The sequence below is a fragment of the Mchenga conophoros genome, linkage group LG22 (genome assembly GCF_057382185.1).
Source record: "Mchenga conophoros isolate Kocher_MC1m ecotype Shallow Benthic linkage group LG22, M_conophoros_male_GT1.1, whole genome shotgun sequence".
NCBI classification, from domain to species: Eukaryota; Metazoa; Chordata; class Actinopteri; order Cichliformes; family Cichlidae; genus Mchenga; species Mchenga conophoros.
This window is the reverse complement of record NC_140546.1, coordinates 26,171,472-26,198,023: the sequence shown is the minus strand read 5'-3', so window position 1 is coordinate 26,198,023 and position 26,552 is coordinate 26,171,472. Positions and strand designations below refer to the sequence as shown.

The 26,552-nt window shown below is 40.9% G+C and overlaps 1 protein-coding gene across 2 annotated transcripts in view; it reads right to left on the bottom strand.

The window, feature by feature from the left end:
• dlgap3 (discs, large (Drosophila) homolog-associated protein 3) overlaps window positions 1–26,552 on the bottom strand; it is a 148,724-nt gene that overhangs the window by 103,398 nt on the left and 18,774 nt on the right. The window contains exons 1-2 of one of the 2 annotated variants that reach the window (XM_085261588.1): window positions 16,755–16,869; window positions 7,820–8,185 (exon numbers count right to left, since the gene is read on the bottom strand). The exons of the other annotated variant lie outside the window; for it this stretch is intronic. The gene's annotated coding sequence lies outside the window, so the exon portion shown is untranslated. Of the gene's footprint in view, window positions 1–7,819; window positions 8,186–16,754; window positions 16,870–26,552 lie in introns of those variants that run through there. 2 annotated transcript variants of the gene reach the window in all.

Sequence of the window (26,552 nt, the reverse complement as noted above, 5' to 3'; positions counted from 1 at the left end):
GTGACATTATGTGAGCATACACAGAGCCTGAAGCAGAAAACCCAGCTTAATAGAAAAAGACACCGTTGTGAAACTCATATCCTTCATAATAAACCCCTCTGCTGGTCTTCATGTTCGTAGAAACAAATATACTCTTCTGCTGTTTTGTTTACACAGACATAACTGTTTTTATTATTTTTTGTATCACCATGTTGATTTATGTCTCTACATGAGATGATGTTATTCCAAAGACTCAAAGGATGGTAAGTCATTTCACAGTCCTACATGGACGAGTTCATTTTTACTGTTGAGCTTTTCATTTGCTGTTTGGTTACATTTAGGCAATTAAACCGCTTGATATAAATCTGAATGTTTTTTGGAAGCTCTCATGAACACAGAAAATTCTTTGTATGAAAAGAACATTAATTTTTAATTCATGCTGACTGTGATGTTAAAATGTGACAATCTGTGCTTGCAAGCACTGTGGTGAGTGCCTGTCTGAACCATGAACAGAAGCAAAGCCCTGAAGTCATGAGGAAAAGTCTCATACCTAACTAAATAGATAGGAAAGAGAGAGGAGAACGCCACAGAGAATGAGAATCACAGGTAGTATGCAGAGAACATACAAGAAACTCCAGTGGGATAGGAGAATAAATGGGGAACGAAACAATTAAACACCAATCCTCCAGCATTCAACGCAGATGAATGGCAGGAAAAATGGAAAGGGAATTATGAAAGGCACGTGGCAAGGTGTGCGCATGCTTGTGAGTGCGTGTGCAGGAGAGAGTGGGATCTGGCAAGCGTTCTTTTTGGCTTTCATTGGGGAGTTAACATATCCAGCCATTTAACTCCTGCCAGACACTGGTCCCTTCACCACACACACAGACACACACAGACATACACACATCTCCATCTGCTTGACTTGCCCCATTTCAATTACCCTGCACGTCTTGCATCCTCAGAGAAACGAGGCCTGTTCAACGGACGCTTTAAAGGAGAGGCAGATGGACAAACATAATATCCCGATAAAGACTTTAGGAGGGGACGACAGGTGCTGGAATTATATACGTGGAGCTAAGAAATGACACTTTGAAAATACTGTTTATTTGTTGGGTAGAAATTTCACGTAATGAGCCTAAAATGTCTTATAATAAAATATACAATACAAACTTTTCCCATATGGCAGAGAATAAAGGTCCTGTAGCAACAGAAGGCATTCTGTTTATCACCACAGAAAAGGTGGCACTAGGAATTTGGAAACATGGTTACTGAACCATTACAATTGCTGAACTGAGTGCTAACTCACCATCCAGCTGGAAAAATGCCCTCCCAAGGAAAAATTCCTTTATCATAACAGTAGCCAATAGTATTGTCTATTTTGGACTCACTTTGCTCGTAGGGTAAAGTCAGCTGTTGGTCAAGAAGTGAAATCTGTGTTATGTTCATCACAGCTGAACTCAACACAACACGTTTAAATTGACTTACATCACTCCTAAATCCTATCTTCAACTAAAATTAACTGTAAGGTTGCTCCAAATGATGGACTTTCATATGACTATGTTTAAACTGCTCGACCAGACATTTTCTGGTTTACTCTCGTGCGTTTTGTTTCATAAACTTTGCAGATTTAGATTTTATTTAGATGATTTTTTTTGCATGTTTTTATGAAGACCAATAATAAGTATTTCTTAGTTTCAAATACTTTTATTGGCAAATAAGTGCCATTTAATTTTAGCCATGCAGCCACTGTCAAAATCGTTGGCCACAATCCCAGTAGGGATTCAGCATTTTGCCTGTGCATATTTCAGCAGGAGCAGGCTTGAACCATCTTTTACCATCATGGTGTGTCACTGAACGACAAGTAAAATATTCCATCATAAGATAGTTAAACCGAACTTTGAAACAGTGATGTCATAGGTACTGTACTGAAGAAGGTCAAGCAGCATTTTGCCACTGTTTTTAACAAGCTCATCCATCCATTTTCTGCCATGTATCTGGGTCTGGTTTGTAGGGCAGGAGTCTAAACAGAGACACATATACTGTGCAGAGAAGTCCAGACCTTTCCTTCCTGGGTCACCTCTTCCAGCTCTAAGGGGATCCCAAACCAGCAGAGAAATGCAATCTCTCCAGCATGACATGGGTATGTCCTAGGGCCTCCTCCTGGTAGGACATGCCCAAAACACCTTACCTAAGAGCTGATCACGGGGCATCCCAGTCAGATGCCCAAACCCCCTCAACTGGCATTTTTCGATAAGGATGAGTAGTGGCTCTATTCTCAATACATCCAAAATTACAAAGGATGTCACTGTATCTCAAACACCCTTCGAGGAAGCTCAATTTCACTGCTTGCAATCGTGATCTCTTTGTTCTGGTCACTACACAGAGCTTGTGGCCATAGATACGGGTAGGGATGTACATTGACCAGTAAATCAAATGCTTCACTTTCAGGCTCTGCTTTCTCGTCACCCCAACAGAAGAAAGTACAGAAACTACATCAATGCTGATGCTGCATTTTCCATCTGTCAGTCTCCTGCTCTACGTTAACCCGCACTTATGATGAAGACCTCCATACTTATGGGGACCTTGTTAATCCAAACCAGATGTCTGAGTGATGTTAGCTGTATCATGCAGTCTCTGGTAAACTAGCTAAACTGGCTAATCTTTAAATGTGGCCTTTGCTATCTTGAACAGCAGGAGGATGGGAGCAGGAGGCATAGGTAGGATGTTCTAGATTTGATTCACTTTCATCATTAATATTCTGTTTGTTTGGATAGGGTGAGCCTGTCGGAGGTAAGAATACATGAAAAATAATAATAATCAAAACATGTTCTCTTAGCAGAAGCCTACTTAAAAGTATTGTGTCATTTCAAACAATAGTTCCATCAAAACAGCTATGCTTACCCATTATATCAAGACTGTGTTTTCATTATGTGTCACTCTCTATGACGGCAGGTTTCGGTTGAGCCAGTTTGTCACCTGAGACTTACTGCATTTTTGAGTCTGTGTGTCTCTCTCTGTGCTACAGCGCTTCCACAGCGATGTTATGTATATACTTTTAGAAAGAATGATAAAATGCTGCCGTCTCTATGAGATTAGGACACCGGTAACAGATGCAGGATGTCCTGTCAATCCAATACAAATGCTGTCACTCATGAATGGTGGTGGATGACAGGAAAACATAAAAGTTGGGAGATGTAAACAAGAAAGCCAGATTTACAGGTAATCTGCGAGTGAAATCCAGTGTTACAGTCTGCCTGAAGCACCTGAAATTGCACCAGCAGTTTATTCCCGTCTAACAAGTAAAAAGATCTGAGTTGAGTGCTGTGAGCTAGCTCTCTTTAATAGTTATCTCAGCCCTCAGGTGAGTCATGGTCACTACAGTGCATTAAGCAGGCTGCTGAGCGCAGCATAAATTCAAATACTCAACACTCTATGTGGCCAGCAGCGTAAACCCTCATAAATCCTTTTCGGTCATTAAGTTATTCCTTGGAGTAAACGGGCTAAAGCAGCACAGCTTCTTAGTTGTTCCTGTGTGGCGCTCGGGTGTGTTGATTAACGTGCAGCGGTTTCCATTCTGCTGACTCCTTTAGGGACCAGATACTCTCCCCACCTCGTTTAAATAGGAGGACAGCAGATAAAGGGCTTCACTTGGTCAAACAGTGCCGAAGAGCGTGAGATGGGCTAATGAGAGCTGCGCGGCCCAGGCCTCCAGAGCGGACGGTGTGTGCAAAAGGAGGAAAGTCTCTGTATTTCTGCCAGATTGAAGCTGAGGGTGTTAAATTAATAGGGGAGTAGCATTCAGCTTGAAAACCAATAACACTCATGTTCATGTTTTAAAAAAGACAAAACAAAGAAAAACAAGAACACAAAAACAGAAGAACAAAGCTACACTGCATGTTAGCAGAACATGGAGCTAAACGAGTTACAGGCGCACACCCACGCCCAGAACAAATTGGCATGATGTAATGCACAAAAAAAGAAAAAAGGGAAAAAAACACAACCCAAACACGGTTTACTTGCTAAAATCTAACATCATTTCAGCCTCCCCTGCCTCCTGCTCCTGTCTCTGCTCAGCTGCTGTAAGTAGGGCACATCAATTTTTCACACTGCCTCTTTCTCTCACTCAGGCTACGGCTGTGACCACAGCACCTGCCTGGGCCACATGTGTGTGTTTAGCCTTTGCTATATGTTCTGTCAAACTGTATCCCACCCACACCTTCAAAAACATTGCAACATCTTTATCCCCACCCCACCCCACCCCCCTCTGTTCCACCCTGGTCCCATCAGTACACTTCCCCATCCATCTTCCTCCCGTTCTGTGCGGTTTCTGCTTCCTCAGCTGTAAATCTCCTGCGTGTCATCCATCCTCTGATCTATGCAGTATGTAATAATCACGAGCCGCGCAGGTGTTGTTTAGTAATAATAATAATGATATGCAGATTGCATGGACTTGTGGATGCTGCACCACGTAAGAATTCAGCCCTCTACGATTTGTATACATTGCACTTTCACAGATACTGTACACTCAGAATGGATAACCCAACCCCGACATCAAAAATCCATGGTGCAAGTTTATGGCCCCAGGTCTCAGAGCTTTGAAAATATTCCTTTTGAATTATACATTTGGTTTTCTGTATTAATATGCATTGCACTGTGCGCATACTAGAGATGGAGCAACAATCAAATATATCAAGTATATCAAGTGGAAAACAAACTCATGCATTTTGGAAGACACATTTGGGGAAATGCATTAAAATAACCCACAACAACATTCTTGAAATAGAACTTTGTCGGCGAAGCTCATTAAATCACTGCCATGCAAAATGTAGAGGTAAGAAGGTGAGAGATTATTGGCGTTGTTAACCTTGAGAGAAATCAAAATAAACTGCAGAAGCACGCAAAAACACAAAGTCATGGTTTCATCACTGTAACCTTTGACCTTACCACTACTTTTCAAACATCCATTTAATCCTAACCTTAAACCCTTTAAGTCATTACATCAACATTCACAGTTTTTCTCAGCTGCTTTGCTCTGGTCTAAAATGACAGTTTTGTAACAATTTTCAAATATTTTAACACACCTATAGAAAAAAATGACTAAGGCATGATGTATGGAGTTTAAACAACTCTGTGATCAAATAGGTTCGATTACTCTCTGCTGACTAACTACTTGAAAGTCTCTCAACACATTTGGCAAAAATGTTAAATGTAAGGACTGAAACGTTCCAGTTTAATTTAAACAATATTTTTGGAGCAAGTGAGACTGAATACAGGAGTTACATGTAATTTTACTCTTCAAAATATATTGCGGTGCAAAAATCTTCAGCCACCCGTCATTTAACTGTATTTTGCTTCCAAGGAGCCATACTTTGCAGTTGTTGTGATCTGCATCCTTGAGAATTCAAATGGATAAATGATTAACTTCTAAAGCACCAAAAGCTCATGTCTTTTCCCTCTGTGTAGTGTTGAACCACAGTGAAGGGTGGAAGACTGTGACAAAGACTCCTGGGATGTATAACTAGCACATGCAGGGGCATAGAGACCTGGAATTTCATAACGTAGAGCAAAGCATCAGTTTGTAAGTCTTCACCTCTATGTCTGGAAATATCTGAGCTACCATATGATCCCCTAGCTAATGCTATGTAAGCTAGCTGAATGATGCTAATTTTTCACCGCCACAGTTCACAAGCTGTGAACCCTGATCATTTATCAGCATGTGTTACCCGATTATTCATTTAGAGGCTGCAAGGCGATCTGCACAATCTGCACAAGCTTTATTTGCACACACACACACGCACACACACATTTCCAAATATATTGGCAATTTCTGTACTTGTGGACCATATAATCAAACATGACCTGATGTTGGCAGAGTGTGGTCTCCAGATACAGTCAAAGACAAAGCCATTTCATCATTATCAATCATCCACACAGGTAAAACGGGTATGTACGTAATCATTCAGCTGTAACTCTTTATTGTCTTTGTGTTATTTTTGTTTAGGGATACGCAACAACGGTGGTGGCAGAAGAGAATTCTTTAGGCTCCAGCAGTAACAAGATATCTGCAACACGATCATCACAAACAGTACTATAAAATTAAGATTGATTTACTGCGGTTTGGAGTGAGTGCTGAAAAGTCACAAGGTGATAATGCAGCGAGCCTACAAAGCACCATTTGAAAGGAAATGTGACAGAGTGAAGGAAGATCTTGTTTTTGTACGCTTATCACTAGACACATTATCAACTATATATTGGTAGTGCAATATATTTTCCTTTTACTACAGTCTATATATTTGCAGTAGTTGTAGAACAGCCCAAACGTTATATTGTATATCTTATGTGCTTTTTGTTGATGCACTTCCTACCGACACTATTTCATATTTATATGAAGACCAAGGAGCTCATCGTGGACTACAGGAGGAATGCTGACCCACATCCACCCATCCACATTAAGGGGACGGCTGTGGAGCGTGTGAGCAGCTTCAAGTTCCTGGGAGTCCACATCTCCGAGGATCTCACCTGGACGACCAACTGCTCCAAGCTGGTCAAGAAGGCTCACCAGCGCCTCTTCTTCTTGAGGACTCTGAGGAAGAACCACCTGTCCTCAGACATCCTGGTGAACTTCTATCGCTGCACCATCGAGAGCATCCTGACCAACTGTATAACAGTCTGGTACGGGAACTGCTCTGCCTCGGACCGGAAGGCGTTGCAGAGGGTCGTGAAAACTGCCCAGCGCATCGCCGGAGCACCACTTCCTGCCATAAAAGACATCTACAGGAAGCGGTGTCTGAAAAGGGCTGGGAAAATCATCAGAGACCCCAGTCACCCATCACATGGACTCTTCACCCTCCTGCCCTCTGGGAGGCGCTACAGGAGCCTCCGGACTAAGACCACCAGGTACCGGAACAGCTTCTTCCCCACAGCTGTCAGACTCCTGAACTCTGCCTCCTGACATCTGACCCACGTTAACTCATGGACTGAACATACACACACACACACAATGGACAACTGTACCCTCAAACACACAATAATAACATGGAGTGAACCACCACTCACAACCACTAGCACTTTATATAGCCTCTGTAGAAATTATCCACACCCTCACTTACCTTAACTGCACTACTGTATAGCCCTGTGTAAATAATCATTCTGTACATTCAATAATCTTTAATCCTACAACTGTTTACAACTTGCATAGTTCCCATTTCTGTATAGCTGTATATCTCAGATTCCTGTAAAGTTATTTATTTCATATTCTGTATTGTTTTTCATATTTATATCCTGTTCATAGCCTGTACATAGCTTGTACTCACTACAGCCTGTACATACTTATAGTTATAGAATATTTACAACATACTTCATACCGTGTACATTATAACATACCATAATAGACCCATTTCTGTAATATACTTACATATCTATATTATTGCTAATATATATTGTAATATATCTATATCACTAAGCACTTCTGGATGGATGCAAACTGCATTTCGTTGCCCTGTACCTGTGCATGTGCAATGACAATAAAGTTGAATTCTATTCTATTCTATTCTATTTATATATGTCAAACTGGCACAAGTCAGAAGATTTGACCATAATATGCTAGGGTAGCATGGTGGACATCTAAACCCTGGACAACCTTTACAAAAATCTTATCCCTGTGACTGACACAGGTTTTCTGAGTTTTATCATTGTCTGGGAAATGTCAGCTTCCACTATAGTATTGTCATCGCTAAATGGTTTGGGGCTACTCCAAGAATGCTGATGGAGTTTCATTCACTGTATGCCTCATTCTTGAATCCTATTGAGAAGCTGTATCGGGGTGGAAAGTGTCACAAACCTCAAAATCTTTGTGGCCTTTGTGGCCTGCTCCTTATGATGACACAACAGCAGAAGAATGCAGGGGACAGTCACAGCCTACAGGGCAGCTCTTACAACTGTGTATCAGAGACATGCAGATATTCACTCCCCAGCCACTTCATTAGGTACAACAGGTTCAACTGCTCATTAATATTTTTACATTAATAATTTATTCAGGAATGCAAAAATGGTCAAGAAGAATTCCTTATGTTCAAACCGATCATCAGAATGAGGAAGAAAGGCGTTTTAAGTGAGTTTGAACATGGCTTGGTTGCTGGTCCCAGAAGTGTTTCAGAAACTGTTGATCTTCTGGGATTTTCCCACACAGCCACCTCTAGGGTTACAACTGTACAGAAAGACAGAAAATATCCAGTGAGCAGCTGTGCATTGTTGATGTCAGAGAGTAGAGTACAATAGCCAGCTGATAGGAAGGCAAAAGTAACTCAAATAACCACCTTTTCACATGTAATTATGCAGAAGAGTATGCCAAAGACTTGATATTTCAATTATCTCTTCACAATTGGCAACAAACCACAAATTGGTACCAGAATATTCTTCACACGTGAAAAGCATTAAACAGATGTGTAATGAGCCACTCACACTGAAGAGAAAAGCAAGCTGGAACAATTTTTGGTGGCCAAATCTTTGAAAATTCATTCAGATATTCTGGACAGACTCTTTAGTTGTTCAAGATGTTGCTGAGCATCTGATTTCTATATCAATATCAAAGAAAGAAAGAAAGAAAGAAAGAAAGAAAGAAAATAGATCACTTCTCTAATTTCATTACTTTGAAAAAGGTTTTTAATGTACCTTCCCGTGTTGCTTGTGAGAAATGTCAGGTCAAATTGTGTTGTGATTAAAGTTCACGGCAGTGATACAACTTTCATTTTTTTTTTTTAGTAGAAATACGGGCGAGGTGTGACAGACCTGAACCTTTACTGAACTCTTCCACTGTGAAAATGCTAAATAATTCATCGCAAAAGGGCAGTTTTGAAAAGTCTTAACCACTTGAGCTAACCTACCCAATATTGAATGGGGGTGGGGGTCAGGTGCTAGCCCACACTGAACAATAAACTTTCATTTTATGCTACATTAAAGCTAATGTATCATTAATAACAAAGAGGCTCAACCGGGTTCTCTTTCATAAATATTTGGATCTGGGCAGAGGATTTAGAGGACGATCAAGAGAGGGGTCCCTGCAGGTAGTGATGCTCTTGTGTATAAAAAAAATGGTACAAATGTCCCTAAACCACATTGATTACTTAGGATATGAATGAGTGCTGATGAGAAACATGGTAATGCAACAAAATGCAGTAAAACATGCGCATATACTATATGTTTGCAATGTGGTGTCACCCCGCCAGTAATAATCTGCAAAAATGACAGCTATAAATTTGCTGTTGCTGGTTAAATAAAGACGTCTGGAGATGGTTATGTGTTTCTTTGGAGAGAAAATCCATTTGTAAACTAAGCTGTGGGCTGAGGACAGGACCCAGTACACAGAGACAGACGGAGAAGAGGAGGAAGGGATAACACTTGGCGGTGGAGGTGCAAACAGAGAGAAGGGGTAGGAAATAAGAAATTAAAAAAAAAAAGATGTGGAGAAAGACAAACACGGAGACTGAAAGGAGACGATCGAGTCATCAGGCAGATGGAGGGTGTAAACACACGAGACAGGGAAAGGGGTTGGAGAAAAAGGTGGCCAAAGATGAAACCGGCACCAAATCGTGCAGGAAGGAACCGGGAAGAAAAGCCTTGCTATGGGCTTCGAGATACTGCAAGAAGCAATAAAACAAGCGGGCATGACAAGAGAGCCATGGGGAGCAAAGGGTGGGGGAAAGAGCACTCTTGTAACATACATGAGTTATCAGTTTCTTATAATGTTAACAGCAATCTATGAATTGGGTCTAAACTCGTAATATCATCTACAGTTGTGCATTTATTAATGAATAAAAAGAAGTAATGATGAAAAAAAAAAAAGGAAAGAGTGAAGGAAATGAAAGACAAAAATAAATAAATAAATAAATAAATAAATAAATAAATAAATAAAGATAGGGCAGAATTATAAAGATCCTGGCTTTAAGAAACTACAAAGAGAAGAAAGAGCACAAAATGGGAGAAACCAGGAGAAATAAGTATGGAATAGGAGAGAATGTGAAAATGACAGACGTGAAAGGGCAGCGAGCGCAAGAAATCGATTCTCTTTGAGGGTTGCAGGAACGGGCCAGAGAAATGCAAATGCTACAATATAAACACTCAGTAGGATGCGACCCCAACACGATTTGTCATGGATGGGCAATGAAAAATCCTTTCACTGCTTCTCTACGTATTTCCAATACGAACAAAGTTGCTGTTGAGTCACCGCATGCACAGGCAGCAGATCCTGCTTCTCATCCAGAACATTTCCAGTGCCTTTTATATTGAGACATTTTTACCATTATTGCCTACAAAGCCAGTTTTACGTCAGAAAGGTTCATCCATCTAAAAGGTGTGGTTGTGGGTTTTTTTTTTTGTTGTTGTTCTGGTTCATGTCATGTTGTACAAGTGCAGAGACAGATAAGGGTAGGCTTGAGTCATCTGACTGCATCTAACAGATGGCAGAACTACTCTGAAAAGACTGCTTTAACAGAGGAGCTGAATCACACATTAGGGGATAGCACTTCGCTCTTTATGCTGATGTAAGGTTCACCTTAAAAGGATGAAATTGTCATTTTATCCCTAAAAAATGCACTCAGTATCCCATCATGACAAAAATTCATTTTCATTCACATTTAGTCCCGGCATCACTCTTGAATTATGTTCAAAACTTGTCTATCTTTGGCAATCTGAACTGAAAGACATGAAAGACAAGAAACCTGCCTGTACAAATATTTCACAAGTCTAAGATAGCTTTTAAGTCTTTACTAGGAGACCACTAGGTGGCCGTTACATGCACATCTACGGTTGTGATGGCCACAGATAAGATCAAGGGTGTAAACCATTTCTATAAAGTTGAGTATCTCCAGGCATACAGAGGTTTCTATTAATGTGAAATGTAAACAGTTCAAAACCACAATAAAGCTGGCTGAGTGGCTAAACTGAAGCTTGAACAAAGGTGACCAAGAACATGACAGTCATTCTAAAAGAGCTTCAGGTTCTGGTCACCTGGCTGACCATCCCATCAGCATTTCATTGATCGTCCTGCATTCTAAAGCACGGAAAAGACTCTTGATTAAAAAGCAGAGCATGCATAGGGTTCGCCTAATGGCATTTAAAAGTCATCAGCAGAAAGAAACAGATGCTCTTGTTAATTAAACAAATCTATAACTCTCTGGGAAGAACTCCAAGCACCATTTCTAGGGAACACCAAGCACTGCTCATCACCTGACTAATGCTATCCCTGTGGTGAAGTTTGGTGGTGGAGGCATTGTGTTATGGGGGTGCTTCTCAGCAGCAGAGACGGGGATCAGATAAATGCAGCCAAATACCTTGAAGATATCAGCTGACTTTTCACCTATTAAGCATACAGCCTCTACAATGCATGAGGTGAGTCCTTGAGTGACTCAGCCAAAGGTTGCGCTTAATCCTCATACATCATCTGTGGAGAGACCTGAAGCTGGCGGTTTCCATGCAGTGGAGCTTAAAAGGATGTGCCAGAAAGAATGGGATAAAGTGCCCTAATCTTGGTTTTAAAAAACCTGTAGAGACTTATCCAAAGAAGACTCAAAGCTGTAATAACTGCCAAAGAACTGAAATCATTAAGTACTGAAATAAGCAATAACCACCAATCTGTTAAACTGACAATATTCTGTCATTCAGACATAAACTGCTTTTACATTACTTTTTTCATATATACTTTAAATTACTAAGCAAAATTGTTCACTTTTAATCAAGATGTATTACCCTACGTGCCACTGGTTGATATGCTGGCTATTACAGCACATCAGCTAAGTGATACCGGACCGGAGAAACAAGATAAAATAACGCCATTGATACGCTTTGCTCTGAGAAAAAGTGACTGCACTGTTTTCAGTCTAAAAAGACAAATGCAGACTTCCAGTTAACAGGATGGTGAACAGCAGCGGTAGGGGTTTTCTAGCTGAAACGTAGGAAACAGCTTGTCTCCATGCAAACCAATTCACATCTGGGAATTTGCCAGATCAGGAGAGGCACACCGGTTTTCAAAAACAAATCTAAGTCGATAAATTTTATGCATAGGAAAAGCTGCATATGCACGGTTTATGAACAACAATGTTCTTATGCAAGGATGATAAATGAGCTTGTGTTCACAAAAGAAAAAAAAAAGATACACATTGTGCCCCGGATATGTTGTGCTCTTTTGTTCTTAATGGGCTTTGACAGGACTGGAGAGGATTGCCAGCAATAATACTTCCAAGTTCTGAAGATTTAATTTCATTGATAATATCACCTTGGTGGCCTGAGCCTAAGCCTGTGCCTGCTGTGAATTAAACCTCAGCTGCCTCTCTCTCCCTCTTTCTTCTGTCTTCTCTCATCGAGGTGTTGCCCACATGTATAAGTTTACTTTTGATTTTGGAGTCTGTGGCCTGGGCTTTTGGGGGAAAAAAAATAGCCCATAGCGTTGTGTTCTTTCTCTCCATCAAAGATGCCTGCGCGATCAAACCCATACACCTGCCTTGCCATTGCCATCCTCATTATTAAATTCCCACAACTAGCGAAGAAGAATGGACACCTTCCCCGCATTTAGCTCGCGCAATTACTGACGCACTTGGACACATAATAGCTGGTTTTCATTCATGCAGCTGGGTTGTCTTCCTTAAATCTGCCTGTTCTTTCTTGCCATTATTTTTATTATTATTTTCAGACTTGCTGCCTCAAAGCCTCTCTAATTGCATTGGGGATCGGCCTTTAAAGGGTTGCTATGGTGACCGGTAGAGCCCTCACCGCCACATGCCTCGCTCGCTTTCCTGACTTTCGCTAAAGCTCGATCGTTCACCATCTCCTCACTCTCCTCCTCTTTCATGTGCCACTGTACTTCCTACCTCATCTATACTTTTCCACTTCACAATGTCCCCCCCCTAATGATTTCCCACTTTTCCATGTGGCCTGATGAAAGCAGGGGAGGCCTCCCAGAGGATGAGTGATCTGCAGATGTGGGAGGAGAACGCCTTGCCAGTAAACACTTTACATCTATCAATGCGTGCGCATGCACACACACACACCTGCATGTGACACCGACGCACACACACAGATGCACGCATACACACACACACACACACACACCCTGCTTTGAAAGTAATTCTGCTGTGTTGGCCAGTGGTGCCACAGCATGGATTGAAAGGCAGCCCAGGCAGTGTTTTCTGTGTGTGTGCATCATCGCAGCTGGCCGGCAGTAAATGCATTGCCCGCTGACAGCCTTCACAATGAGAGGGCAACGTTGTCAGTCATAGAGAAATTACCTGCCAGAAAACTTTCCCACACTTCAACTTTAATCAGTAAGGTGAGGGTGATTACAGTGTGCTCAGGAACTGAGCAGTAAATAATAGCCAGATAATCAAGTACCCCCTTCTAGTGGTATATCCAACAATGCAGTTTCTTTTTCTTTTCTTTTTTAAGTAGCAGCCATTGTTGTGGTGTTTTGGCACTTGTCAATCAAACAGTGGCATTGGTACTGTCATGTCTTTTAGTCAAGCGGCAACCCATGGGGCCAAAAAATGAAGCCAATTGTCAAACCTGCTGTTCCTCAAACGGCCACTTCAGCTTGTCTCAAAAAAGGGAGTAAGACCCTGTGATCCCCATGTTGAAATGCTCAAACCATAGCAAATTTCTATTATGATAACAAGTGTTTTTGTTCTCATCTGTTTAGATTAAAGCTTAAATTGATCATTTTCTGGACTTATGGGTAGATCTCAACACAGGTAACAGTAGCTACTAAAGCTGCCTCCACACAGGGAGCGCTTCACTCATGTATGATACTTTGAAGCTGACGGTTGGTCGCTTTCAGACATTCCAGCGCCGGTTGCCTAGGTAACCCTCTAATGTGTTTGCTACCCTGTCGTATGTCTGTTATAAACAATAATTAACATAATTAATAGATCATGAAGCACTTCTGAAAATATGTGTAAAGTTTCTTAAAAGCCATTCCATTTTAACTATTACTGAGCAAGTCCAGAAATATCCATGTGGTACTTTACAATAATAAGTGCATGGAGTTTAAACCATATCAGCCACAAAACAGGTGCTATTCATTCACAGAGTATAGTTAGTAAACCTGCATTGGTACAGACCTTGAAACAGCACTTGATGTGGCACACCTTATGGTACCGTCTAGCCTCAAAAGAAAATTTTGGTTCAAAAACTGCAGTTCAGCTACAGTGCCGTAAAAAGGTCTTTTCCCGCATTCCTTGCCCCCTTTTCTTACAATTTTTTTCATGTTTGTCACACTTAAATGTTTCAAATCATCAAGTTTTTTAACATCAAATGAAGATAATGCAAGTAAACAATCTAACGCAATGCTGTTTATGATAATTTCATTTATCCAAACCTAGCCTGGCCGTCTTCAAAAAAGTAATTACCCCTTCTTGTAAACTTCGAATAAGCTTTGATTAATCCGACTTTATTAGAGGCTGAATACAGTTTTGTTCACCACACCTTGACCTGATTACTGCCAGGCCTGTCGAATCAAGAAATCACTTAAATTAAACCTGTATGAGAAAGTGAAGTAGGCTAAAAGATCTCAAAAAGCAAAATAGACATCTATCAGCCTGGAAACGATTACAATGTTATTTGGGACTGCAGCAAACCATGGTGAGTGCCATTATCTAGAGATAGAGAAAACTTAGGACAGTGATGAGGTGGCCGGCCAAGCAAAATTACTCCAAGAGAGCACTGATGACTCATCCAGGAGGTCACAAAAGAATGGAGAACAGTATCTAAAGACCTGCAGGCCTCACTTGCCTCAGTTAAGGTCAGTGTTGATGATTCAACCATAAGGAAGAGACTGGGCAAAAATGGTATCCATGGGAGAGTTACAAACCACTGCTGACAAATCTGTTCTCTACCAGAAAGTCCAGGAGGACAATATCTGACCATCAGTTCATGCCACGCTCAAGCAAACTTTTGATTATGAAGCAGGACAATGATTCAAAACACACCAGCAAGTCCACCTCTGATTGGCTAAAAACAGGCTGTTTGCGCTCAAAAAAACTCCAGTGTGGCCAAATCAAAACAATTCTGCAAAGAAAAGACACCAAATTAAAAAGACTCATTGCCAGTTACTGCAAATGGTTGATTGCGGTTCCTGCTGCTAAGGGTTGCACAACCAGTCATCAGGCTTAGAGGGCAATTACTTTTTCACCAGGGTCAAATAGGTTTGGATGACTTTTTTTGACCTTTAATAAAACATCATAATTTAAAAAGATAACTTCGCATATTTGTCAAACTAGACTATTTTAGTATGAAAAAATATAAAAAGTATAAAAAGTATTGTACAAAAAATTAAGACTGAGAGATAGATGGATCGACAGATAGTGTCGTGTTAATTTGTCCAAATGGTTACAGATTAAGTGGCTGCTATCTGTGCCACCTGCTGTTTAAACCGTAAACAAGCTCAAGTGTGTATGTGTGAATGCAAGTGTGTGTGTATTGTTCACAACATTGATCCGCAGCCATGTTCAGCTGGGTGCTACAAAGCCAGCACCAAGGGAAGTCAGAGCCCCACTAGATTTGCCAGTTTATAGCACACAGATACACATACACCACACACACACATACCCTCTACTCGCACAGACTACACGCACACATGTACTCCAAAGTTTGCACACATAAACACTGATGTGAGCAATAAAGCGTAAAAAGCCCAACAGCCTCTGCAGCTCTATTGAGCAGTGTAACTTGAGCATGAAGAGGTCATTAGTGCACAGTGTCTGTTTTTCTTTTCCTTCATCTCCTTCTGTCCCCAAGGGCATGTGCTTCCATATAGTATGTGTGTGGCACGCATGCTTCCGCAACTAGTTAAACTAGGTAAAAGCGCCCGCTGATCTAGCCATTTCCTCTTTACATCAGCAGGCAAACAAGCCACAGGGAAAACTACACATTCTACTTACCTCCACCACTCTCCTGCCTCTGTCTCTTCTCTGCTTCTTCAGGCATCTCCACACTCGCATGCTTTTCTTTGTTCTGTCTGCTCCTTCCCAATCAGTCTTCATGCTTTCCCCCTTCTACCTCTCACTTCCTATCTCCGTCTATTTCTACTCATCCCCTTTGTGTTTCATTCCTTCATGCACAAGTTCCCTGTTCACTCTCCATCTTCATCCTGCTTCTTTGGCCTTCAATAATTCAAGCAGCCTTTCTCTTGGTGTACAGTGTATGAAGCAGAAGTCCCCCCAGAGCCACAGACAGCAAGCTTTGGAGCATTGCTGATGGAAGCGTGTGCTTATGGGTTTTTATTTCAGAGTATTTAAACATGAAGAAATGGATTGCATGTCATATGCTTGCATTTGCTGTGTGTGATCAGTGTGAATAATTTGACCTACCTTCATTTTGAAAATAACTTGACAGGTCAACTAAACAACTTTTTTTCTTTTACTTCCTGCAGTTGGAATAACTCTGTCTTTCATATACTTACAAATAGTTTTTCAATGAATGGTTATAGCCAGAGATGGGCAGTAACGCGTTACTTGTAACGCGTTACTGTAATCTGATTACTTTTTTCAAGTAACGAGTAAAGTAAGGGATTACTATTGCAAAAACGGTAATTAGATTACCGTTACTTTCCCGTAGGAACGCTGCGTTACTGCGTTACTAAAACCGTGATTTTTTTTGCAGAATGTCTCATGACAGTGACGTAAGCGAGTGCGCCGTTAGTGACAACAGCTGTGTGCAGATCAACAATGGATCATATATCGAGTGCAGGAGAGAGTATGAGCGTGCAGCGTTTAAAGCGTGGAAGTACTGACCTTACTTTGAGTTTGATTCCATAAAAAGTGACAAAAACATTAGTGTCCGTTGTGCGTGGGAAGAAAACTTTTTACAGTGAAAAAAACCCCCCTAAACTTCCAAGCAAGCACCGAGTGCGCAACGACGTAATGGGAAACTCACAGAGAAACTCGCGGATTCATCAACTGACCGCGGCACACCTGCACCAGGGTAAACCTCCGCCTACCGCAGTCCTGCTTTACAGGTGAAAATAGAGCAACAGGACCGCTGAGTCTTTGACTTTATTTATTTCCTGCTGTGTTTTACTTGCATCTATTTGAAAGAGTGAGTGTAAACACAAAAAATATTTTATTTTATGTGCTGGAATGTGCAGAAAATAGGTTTAAATGTTAAACTAATTTATTCAAGTCAGAGAATGTTGCAGATAATTACATTTTTGCTTGATGCATAAAGTTAAAAGATTAAAACTGATAAAACAAGTTAAAAAAAGAGACTTTTCCATTTGATTACATTTTGTATGATGGAGTATGCAGAAAAAGTAGAATTGGGCTGAAAGATCTATCGCTTTATCACCTCTTCAGGTTGTAAATCGTGTTTTTAAAAAGTAACTAAGTAACTAAGTAATTAATTACTTTTGAAAATAAGTAATCAGTAAAGTAATGGAATTACTTTTTGGGGAAGTAATCAGTAATTAGTTACTGATTACTTTTTTCAAGTAACTTGACCAACACTGGTTATAGCTAGCTAAAAAACAACCCCAAACCCATAAAACCTTAACAATATAAAATTTCCCAATGTTTAAACCCAAAAGAGTGTCTTTTTCTTGAGGTTTTTCAGTATGAAGAGATAATATTTTGACAAACCAATCTGTTTAATTCTTTCTTTGAATAGGTTGAATAGGCTAAGCTAACATTAGCTTTTTCTCAGTTAGCTACAAAGAGCTTACATTACCTACCAGGCCACAAAGCACTGTTTTATTAAGGAAAGCTGGAAACTGGACTTAAATGAGCAACCACTCACTTGACTTTAATTTGTTTAACGTGTTGTCGCCTCTTGGCCAGGACTCCCTTGCAAAAGAGGTTTTTAATCTCAATGGGACTTTTCCTGGTTAAATAAAGGTTAATAATAAAACAATCAGACTGAAGATTTTTCTAGATTTTAGCTTTGCGTTAGCATCATGCGACACAGTACACATGTACTTAAGTGTGTCTCGGTTCACTGACTTCACACTGGGATGACATCAATTCAAATAAAACTTTAAGAAGCAGCTGCAAAGTGTTAGAAATGGGCCATACAGATTAAACATTTTTAAAAGAGGTAACAAAAAATGACTCTTCTGAATCTTTGAATCTGAATCTTACTGCTTACTTTAAAAATTGGAGTGGTGCAAATTCTTATAAAGTTGGTATAACCAGCTCAACTTTTTAAGTGGCTCTGTAGTCCCTAAACTATTGGACATAGAAATAAGAATTGAAACAATGAAATAGCATCAGAGCACTTAGCAGATTAAACCGATGTGTGAATAATGTTGGCAGATTTAATAAATTTAGGCACCCTGATTAAGTAGCAGAAGAAAAAAAGAAGTGGATGACGCAAAAGGATGAAGTCATCAGAGAAGAGAGGCTATCGGTACTTTCCCCCCCTGCAACCAAAGGGAATTTGGGGTCATGTAAAAAGTAGCTATAGAGTGCGCTTGCAGCCTCAGGAGAATTTCAAATGGGAAACCATTTGACTTGACAAGTACATTAAAATCCAATATATTGACTTTATGAGACTTGTGTGTTTCCCAAGTTCCTCCCTGTACGACACACACACACACACACACAAATATACATATGCATGCACACAGACATCACTTTGTAAAGGCAGCTCTTCTTTATTATCAGTAATATTATTAGGAATTTGTCACTCCAGGCACTTGACTGCGATCTCAGTGACAGTATAAGTGTAATCACTCTTCATGACTGCTTAGCACATGTCGATGTCCATAAATGTGGATTGATTTAAAAGCTGAAAATTGATGCAGCAAAAAAAGAAAACACAGACACAGAAATGTGCATAGGTATTGCTGAACAAACATCCGTCTGTTTGCGAGGCACACTGAGATGTGTAATGCTTGCTAAAGCAGGCACACAGTCATTAGCACGAAGTGGTCAATGATCATTGTTTACCAATGGTTTAGGTAGCATCCATATGCCTCTAATGAATGGCATTAGGGTGCAGGTCGGAGCTTGCACACTAATAGGAAGGTTAGTCTGACATTTCACCAGTCTCAGTATTACTCCTACAATTACCTCTTGACATTTCTGCATTAGGCTCATATTCAGGCCTGTTTCTCTGGACACGGTGAGTATGTGTGCCGGTGTCTGTGTGTTGAAAATGGCAGATTAATCCTGTTATTTTCCATCACTGCAAACATTTACAGCTGTAATTTCCAGCCCCTGTCTTTGATAGTGAGCGGACTTTAGGCACTCCTGGCGTATCTAAGTGGACTCAGGCCACAACAGCAACAGTCAGGACTTAATGAGATTCCTTCTTTATCACCTTGTTCTCATTTAAATAGCTGATGGGATTTAATTTTGGCCCCAGTTGTTGTTGGTGGTGGTGGTGTTTAGTCGAGAGAATGTTAAAACGTCATGCGAGATCACATAACGTCAAGTTTAAATCAAAGGCAGGCTGAGTAGCATTGATATTCCCTCACTTTAAGGAAGGAGAGCTCTGAGTGTGTGTTTCTGTGTGAGCATGTGTGTCTATGCTTGTCTGTAGCTGCTTCTTCTACAGTGCCCAACTTCAAAAGCTGCGTCTTCACTTTAATCTTCTCTTCTCCTGCACTGCGGACCCAAAGAAAGACAGAAGAGAGTAGACCGGGCTCTCTGTGCCACTCCCATCCTTCCCAGAGATGCCTCTTCCTCTTTCTCTCTCTCTTCGTATACATGCACTTTCTCTACCTCTCTCTCTCTCACCTATACACGTATCCTAAAACACACACACACAGACACACAAAAGTATTCAAATGCTTGCTGTGTAAACACGCACTACACATGCTATTTGGCCTTGTAGTGACTTATAGTAATAGCGTCATCGTTCTTTCTCTCGCTCCCACTGACACAGTCACACTGCATTGCAAAGCGTTGGCGCAGTGAGGTGAATGTATCAGGCATATTAAGTCATACTAGGAGGGTGCTGAGCAGCAGACTGGAGGGAAAGCTAGAACTGGCACCTTGGAATTTCCACCACTGCAGCGTCAAAAATTGAAAAGCCAGTTCCAATTGGAACCCAGTAATTAGAACTGACCTGAATGGCTGCACTGAATATGGAATGAGAGCGATGAAGATACAGAGAGCGAGGGAGAAGGGCAGAGTGGAAACAAGGACAAATGACCTGAACCTCAAAAAGTAACGGATCAGAGAATGGGAATAAATCAACCCTGTGGTATCTAACTTTCGTCATAACAACTAAATGATTATGTCTGACAGTCAAACTCTGCAGAATTCTTGCCACTCTCAAAGAAACAGCACAAAATTGGGAGGAAAACCAGCTGTGCACTGTAGGGTTCTAGACTAGAATCAACACGCAAATCAAGTGTGCTAGATTTTAGCAAACATATCTGTTTAGCATGCAAAAAGCACCTAGTAAAATATCTATGGACACTACTACTCTGCATCAGAGCTCTTAACTCATGTGTATAGTTATTTTGTCAGTTCATTTCACATTTATAAAAGCAGAGTGACATTTGCGCAGCTGTTATATTTAATTTGCATACGATTTTATAAATCCCACTCTGGCAAAGCTTAGTATAAATATGCAGTGGACAAATGCAAAAAGTGGACCCACTGTGGACTACCACACTAGCAACTACACTACACTGCAAAAAGTATTCCCTCGCCTGCACACGTATATGAACTTAAGTGGCATTGCTATCTTAATCCATAGATTTTATATGACGTTGGCCCACCCTTTGCAGCTATAACAGTTCTGGGTTGGCGTTCCACAAGGTTTAGCAGTGTGTTTGTGGGAATTTTTTACCATTCTTCCAGAAACACATTTGTGAGGTCAGACACTTATGTTGGACGACAAGGCCCGGCTCGCAGTCGCTGCTCTAATTCTAAGGTGTTCTGTCAGGTTGAGGTCAGTCCAGTCAGGTTCTTCCACAACTAAATTGCTCATCCATGTCTTTATGGACCTTGCTTTGTGCCCTGGTGTGCAGTCATGTTGGAACAGGAAGTGGCCAGCCCCAAATGTCACTCCAGAGGACACGCCACTGCCCTAGAGTCCAGTGGCAGCAGTGGCTGCAGTGGCTGCAGTGGCAGCGTGCTTTACGCCAGGTCGTCCAATGCTTTGCATGGTGCTTGGTGATGTAAGGCTGGTGTTCTTGAGCTAACCTGAAGGCCTGCGCACTATACCCTTCACCATCCGCTGACCCCTAAGAGCTGACTGTGGATTATTTAGTAATGAGGAAATTTCATAACTAGACTTGTTGCACAGGAGGTATCCTATCACGGTACTATGCTGGAATTTACTGAGCTCCTGAGAGCAACTCCTTCTTTCATAAATGCTTTTAGAAAAAGTGCATGTCTAGGTGCTTGAATTTATACACCTGTGAAGTATTTGGAACATCTGAATCCAGTGATTTGGATGGGTGTGTGAATACTTTAGGCAATATAGTGTATTTTTTGTAGACTAGATCCATGTCAGACATTTCACCTAGACCCACGATCTTCCTGTTATAAGAAGGTAAAATGTGAAAAGAGTGTTGTTATTGCTGCTGTTACTACTGTTTATATAGCATTTCAAAAGCTACTTCTCTATTCCATCACCCTCCTGCGTCTGCCCTCCTCTAGACAGGGAAGGTATTCGAATCACCACTCTGTGCCGCATTAAGCTCAGTGTTGTCATATGTGGGGATCAGCGAGGTCGGAGCCTCGATCCCATCATGTACAACGCTGGAGATCTACAGCGTACAATCTCAAATTAAAGTTTAATTTTCTCTTTTCCCTGTCTTCCTTCATCCAGCCCTGTTTCTGCTGACCCTGTCCCCCATCCCTTCAAAGCTTTCAATCACTGGTGGTCCTATACCTATCTCTCCTCACAGTCTTTTAAACTCCCATTGGTTTAACATTGACCATCACCTTGTCCATCTACCTCCAGACCCTCCAAGACTGATGGACTGAAAGACTGACCCTGACACCAGAGGCTGAAAATGAGAAAACGGAAGAGGAGCTGAGGGGCTAGAGAGAAGAGGAGTCACGAAAATGTCAAGAATGCGTGACAAGGGAAATCACATTACTTGGAAGGATAGCTACCTATAGATATGAGCAGAGGGATTTATTTTCAAGGAAACACAGACTTGGGCTGGCACAAAAAACTCCTCGCTTGGTATGATTAAGAGAAATGGTGAGATAGATGTTACGATACGATGAAAACCTTAAAGTGCATTTTTTAAGTATCCGAGTTTATTTATAATACAGCTTGCACCTACATTTTAAAAATGAACAATTTATCAATGTTCAAATACAAAGGCTTAAAATAACCTATGTAACCAATAATAACTGTCTGAGGTCTCCATTATTAGTAATCCTAATCAATACATCGTGGAGAAAGGAAAATATGTTTTGTTTTGTTTGTTTGTTTGTTTGTTTGAATTTAGTTTTTTGCATATTCTGATTGCATAGAATATGGTTGGGATCATCACTTAGACTTCAGAGAGTTAAGCATTTTCAATTGTAATATAGTCATTTTTAAATTATTTTGTTTATGTAAGATATTAAAATCTTTGATCTTTTAAGTATATTTAAAAACTAACATCAAAAATATCTCATTAGTGTAAGGCTGTAGAAAAGTCTTGAGTGGCCCCTCATTACTTTGTATTTTGATTCGAAGGAGCCAGACTTTCGTATAACTTTCTTCTAAACTGATCATGAGCAATATTTCTGTGTGTTTTTCTGTTTTTTAAGTCGCTTAACAATAGAAAGTACAGAAAAGGTGCATAACTCAAGGGATGATCCAGTGCCAAGTCCATACCATCAGCACCGGCTCCCCTCAGGGCTGTGTTCTTTCTCCTCTGCTCTTCTCCCTGTACACCAACTGCTGCACCTCCACCCACCAGTCTGTCAAGCTAATCAAGTTTGCAGACGACACCACCGTTATTGGACTCATCTCGGACGGGGACGAGTCTGCCTACAGGAGGGAGGTTGAACGTCTGGTGTCCTGGTGCAGCCACAACAACCTGGTGCTGAATGCCCAGAAGACAGTGGAGATTATTGTGGACTTCAGGAAGCACACAGCCCCACTCCCCCCCATCATCCTGACTGACACCCCCATCACCTCTGTGGACTCATTCCGCTTCCTGGGTACCACCATCACCCAGGACCTGAAGTGGGAGCCCACCATCACCTCCGTCATCAAGAAAGCCCAGCAGAGGATGTACTTCCTGAGGCAGCTGAAGAAATTCAACCTGCCAACACGGACGATGATGCAGTTCTACACTGCAATCATCGAGTCCATCCTCACCTCCTCCATCACCGTGTGGTACGCTGGAGCCACTATCAGGGACAAACAGAGACTGCAGCGTGTTGTGCGCTCTGCTGAGAAGGTGATTGGCTGCAGACTCCCATCTTTGCAGGACCTGTACACCTCCAGGACATTGCGGCGTGCAGCTCGGATCTCAGCTGACCCTTCTCACCCTGGACACAGTCTGTTTGACCTGCTCCCCTCAGGCAGGAGGCTCCGGTCCATTCGCACCAGAACCTCTCGCCATAAGAACAGTTTCTTCCCCTCTGCTGTTGGACACATGAACAATAACCATATGACTGTACCCGCCACTAACACATGACCCTACGCTGTGTCACTGCATCATTCTATGTTTGGCACTGATCACCACCTGCACTCATGTATATATCTTTCTACGTAGCACTCTTAATTCTTATTCTCATGTATATATCTCATGTATATCTCATGCACATATCTTTCCACGTAGCACTTTTAATTCTTATCCCTACTTTTATTTTTTTCCATGTCTATTTAAGTGCTATTTATGACAGCATGTTTGCACTGAAGCACCGCAGCAATTTCCTAATGTTGTAAACCTGCTCAACATTTGGCAATAAACCCCATTCTGATTCTGATTCTGATTCTGATACATAATAAAGAAAATTCCCCAAAAAGTCATTTTTAATCGTATGTTTAGACACTTTGTTGCTTTTGTCGAATCAAAAATCAAATCAAAAATGGCAAAGATAATGCAGTTATCTCACCTCCAACTAGGTGATCCCCAAACTCCCTACTGGCCACAAACATGGCGTTTTTCATTTTTAAAAAAATGAGTAAAAAGAAGAAGATGCAGGCCTGATAAAAAACAATAAATAAAAAAAAACATCTCCAGCAGATAAACAGTATCTAAAAGTCATGTCTTTAAGGAATAGGAGGGGAAAAACTGACATAGGACATGAGAGATGTTTATGTTTGCTAAAGCCTCATCAGATATGGTTTCAGAGGAAGAGTGGCTGTCAGGAAGCCATCCTTAAAAAAAGGGAAACAGGGAGAAAAGCCTGAGGTATGCCAAATTGCACAAGAACTGAAAATCAGTGTAAACAAATCTGACAAAATGATGACTCCAGATTTTTGATTCAGATCATCATCAAAATGTATGAGGGAGGTCAGAAGAGAGTTACAATAGTAAGTGTCTACAGCCGTTTGTAAAACACGGTGGAGGCTCTGTCATGGCTTGGAATGCATGTCGGTCAGTGATCTTTTCAAGATAAGATTTTAATCCACTATTTGAAAATTATCTGATCAGCAAAAGCTTAATTTTTTAGCATGACAATGATCCCGAACACACTATCAATGCAGTGACAGCATACCTGGATAAAAAAACAAACAATGGGACTCCATCAGTTTTGTACTGGCCTCCCCAGTTTCTTGACCTCCACAACAGTCCCAGTTCCTCATGTAGGCCCTTGGGAAAATGCCCAGTAGATTTAGATGATTTCACACCTTGATTAGATTTCAGATTCAGAGTTATGTGTCCAATCAATATGATTTTGATTTATGATTTTGCATGGCAGTGTTTTTGGCCAACCCATGAGGTCGAAAGAACTGCCCGCAGAGCTTAGAGATAAGGCACAAATCTGGAGGAGGCTAAAAATCTCCTGAATTAAATATTCCCAACAGCACAGTTCTAGCTTTGTGAAAGATTGGAACAAGGAGGACTCTTCCTGGAGCTAGCCACTTAGCTAAACTTAGCAATCATTTAAACACTAAGGAAAGAAGTCATGGTTCAAGTGTAACGTAAAGCTGGGTTAAAGGTTTGCCTTGCAAAGGGACAATCAACCTTAGCACTAGAGATGCAAAAAGATGCAAACAAACAAAAAGTTATACTGACTAATAGTCTAAGTATTATTTTAAACACTGGTAAAGATATCAGTCAAGAATTTTATGTGTGCATCCCTGCCAAGAACACATTCAAAGCAAGACAACGTGAGAGTAGCTTAGGGAAAACTCTGTCAGTCTCCTTAAAAGGCCCCGCCAGAGTCATGACTTGAATCCAATTGAGTATCCCTGGAGAAGCCAGAATGGCTGTCCACGGGTGGTCCCCATCCAATCTGACAGCGCTTTCGAGGATTTAAAGAGATGGCAGAAAATCCCCAAATCTGAAAGCGTAAAGGCTGCAATCAATCTGATATTTTTTTTTTCCTTTTTATTAACCTTACAAAAAAATGTTATTTGTGTTTCCGATTTCTTATTTACCCTCTCAAGGCAGGCGTTGCAGATTTGCAACAAGTAAAAGCTAACAACCTGATTACCCCACATACATATTTTATGAGGGGTTTTTTTACTCAGAAGTACCACTGCAGGTATTATTTTGTGCATTAGCAACAAAAACTTAATTTGAGCCTGAGAGGGTTATAGGTAACTAAGTGTATGAGGGGAATAAAACCAAACAATTTTTAGCTCAATGGATCTAAACACTTCCTGATATACACCCACACCCACAAACATGAACACTGTTCCACAAAAACTGTCAAATACCACGGTCACACTTAGATGCCCAGGTTGCAGCACAGTGAATTCAGATGCACACACATATACACACACATACAAAGCAAACCTCAGTCCAATCTTTCTATTAATTCCTCGGTTGCTTTCGCTCAAAACTAAATCCAACATACAGCACAGTAAACACCATTTAACCTCTGTACACCTGACAATTCGAAGACTGGTCTTTTAATTGCTTTTTGAAACTGAACTTAGTGATTAAAGGTTTTCCTTGATGTTTCTTGTGCATAAATCATATCTGTCTACAGATATGAAATAATGAAGTGTTCTCAGCGTGTCACCCAAAGCACAATCAGTGTTCCAGCAACCAGATACTCTGAAAATTGGATCAAAAGAATTTCTTATCAGCACAGGATGGACTTTCTTGCATAATCCACTTATTCAAACACTAGTGATTGATTACATCATCCATAAAATGTCAAGCTAGGTAGTTCTTGTTCTGCTCTTCAGCATTGGTGACCTCACTTTGGACTGGCTAGTAAATTTTCCATACCAAATTCACACATCCATGTCTTTATGGTCCTTGCTTTGTGCACTGGTGTGCAGTCATGTTGGAACAGGAAGGGGATATCCCCAAACTGTTTCCACAAAGTTGAAACAGCATGAAATTGTCCAAAATGTCTTGGTATGCTGAAGCATTAAGTGTTTCTTTCACTGGAACTAAGCCCAACTCCTGCAAAACAACCCCACACCATAATCCCCAAACTTTACATTTGGCACAATACTGAACCCAAACTCCTTCATCGGATTGCGAGACAGAGAAG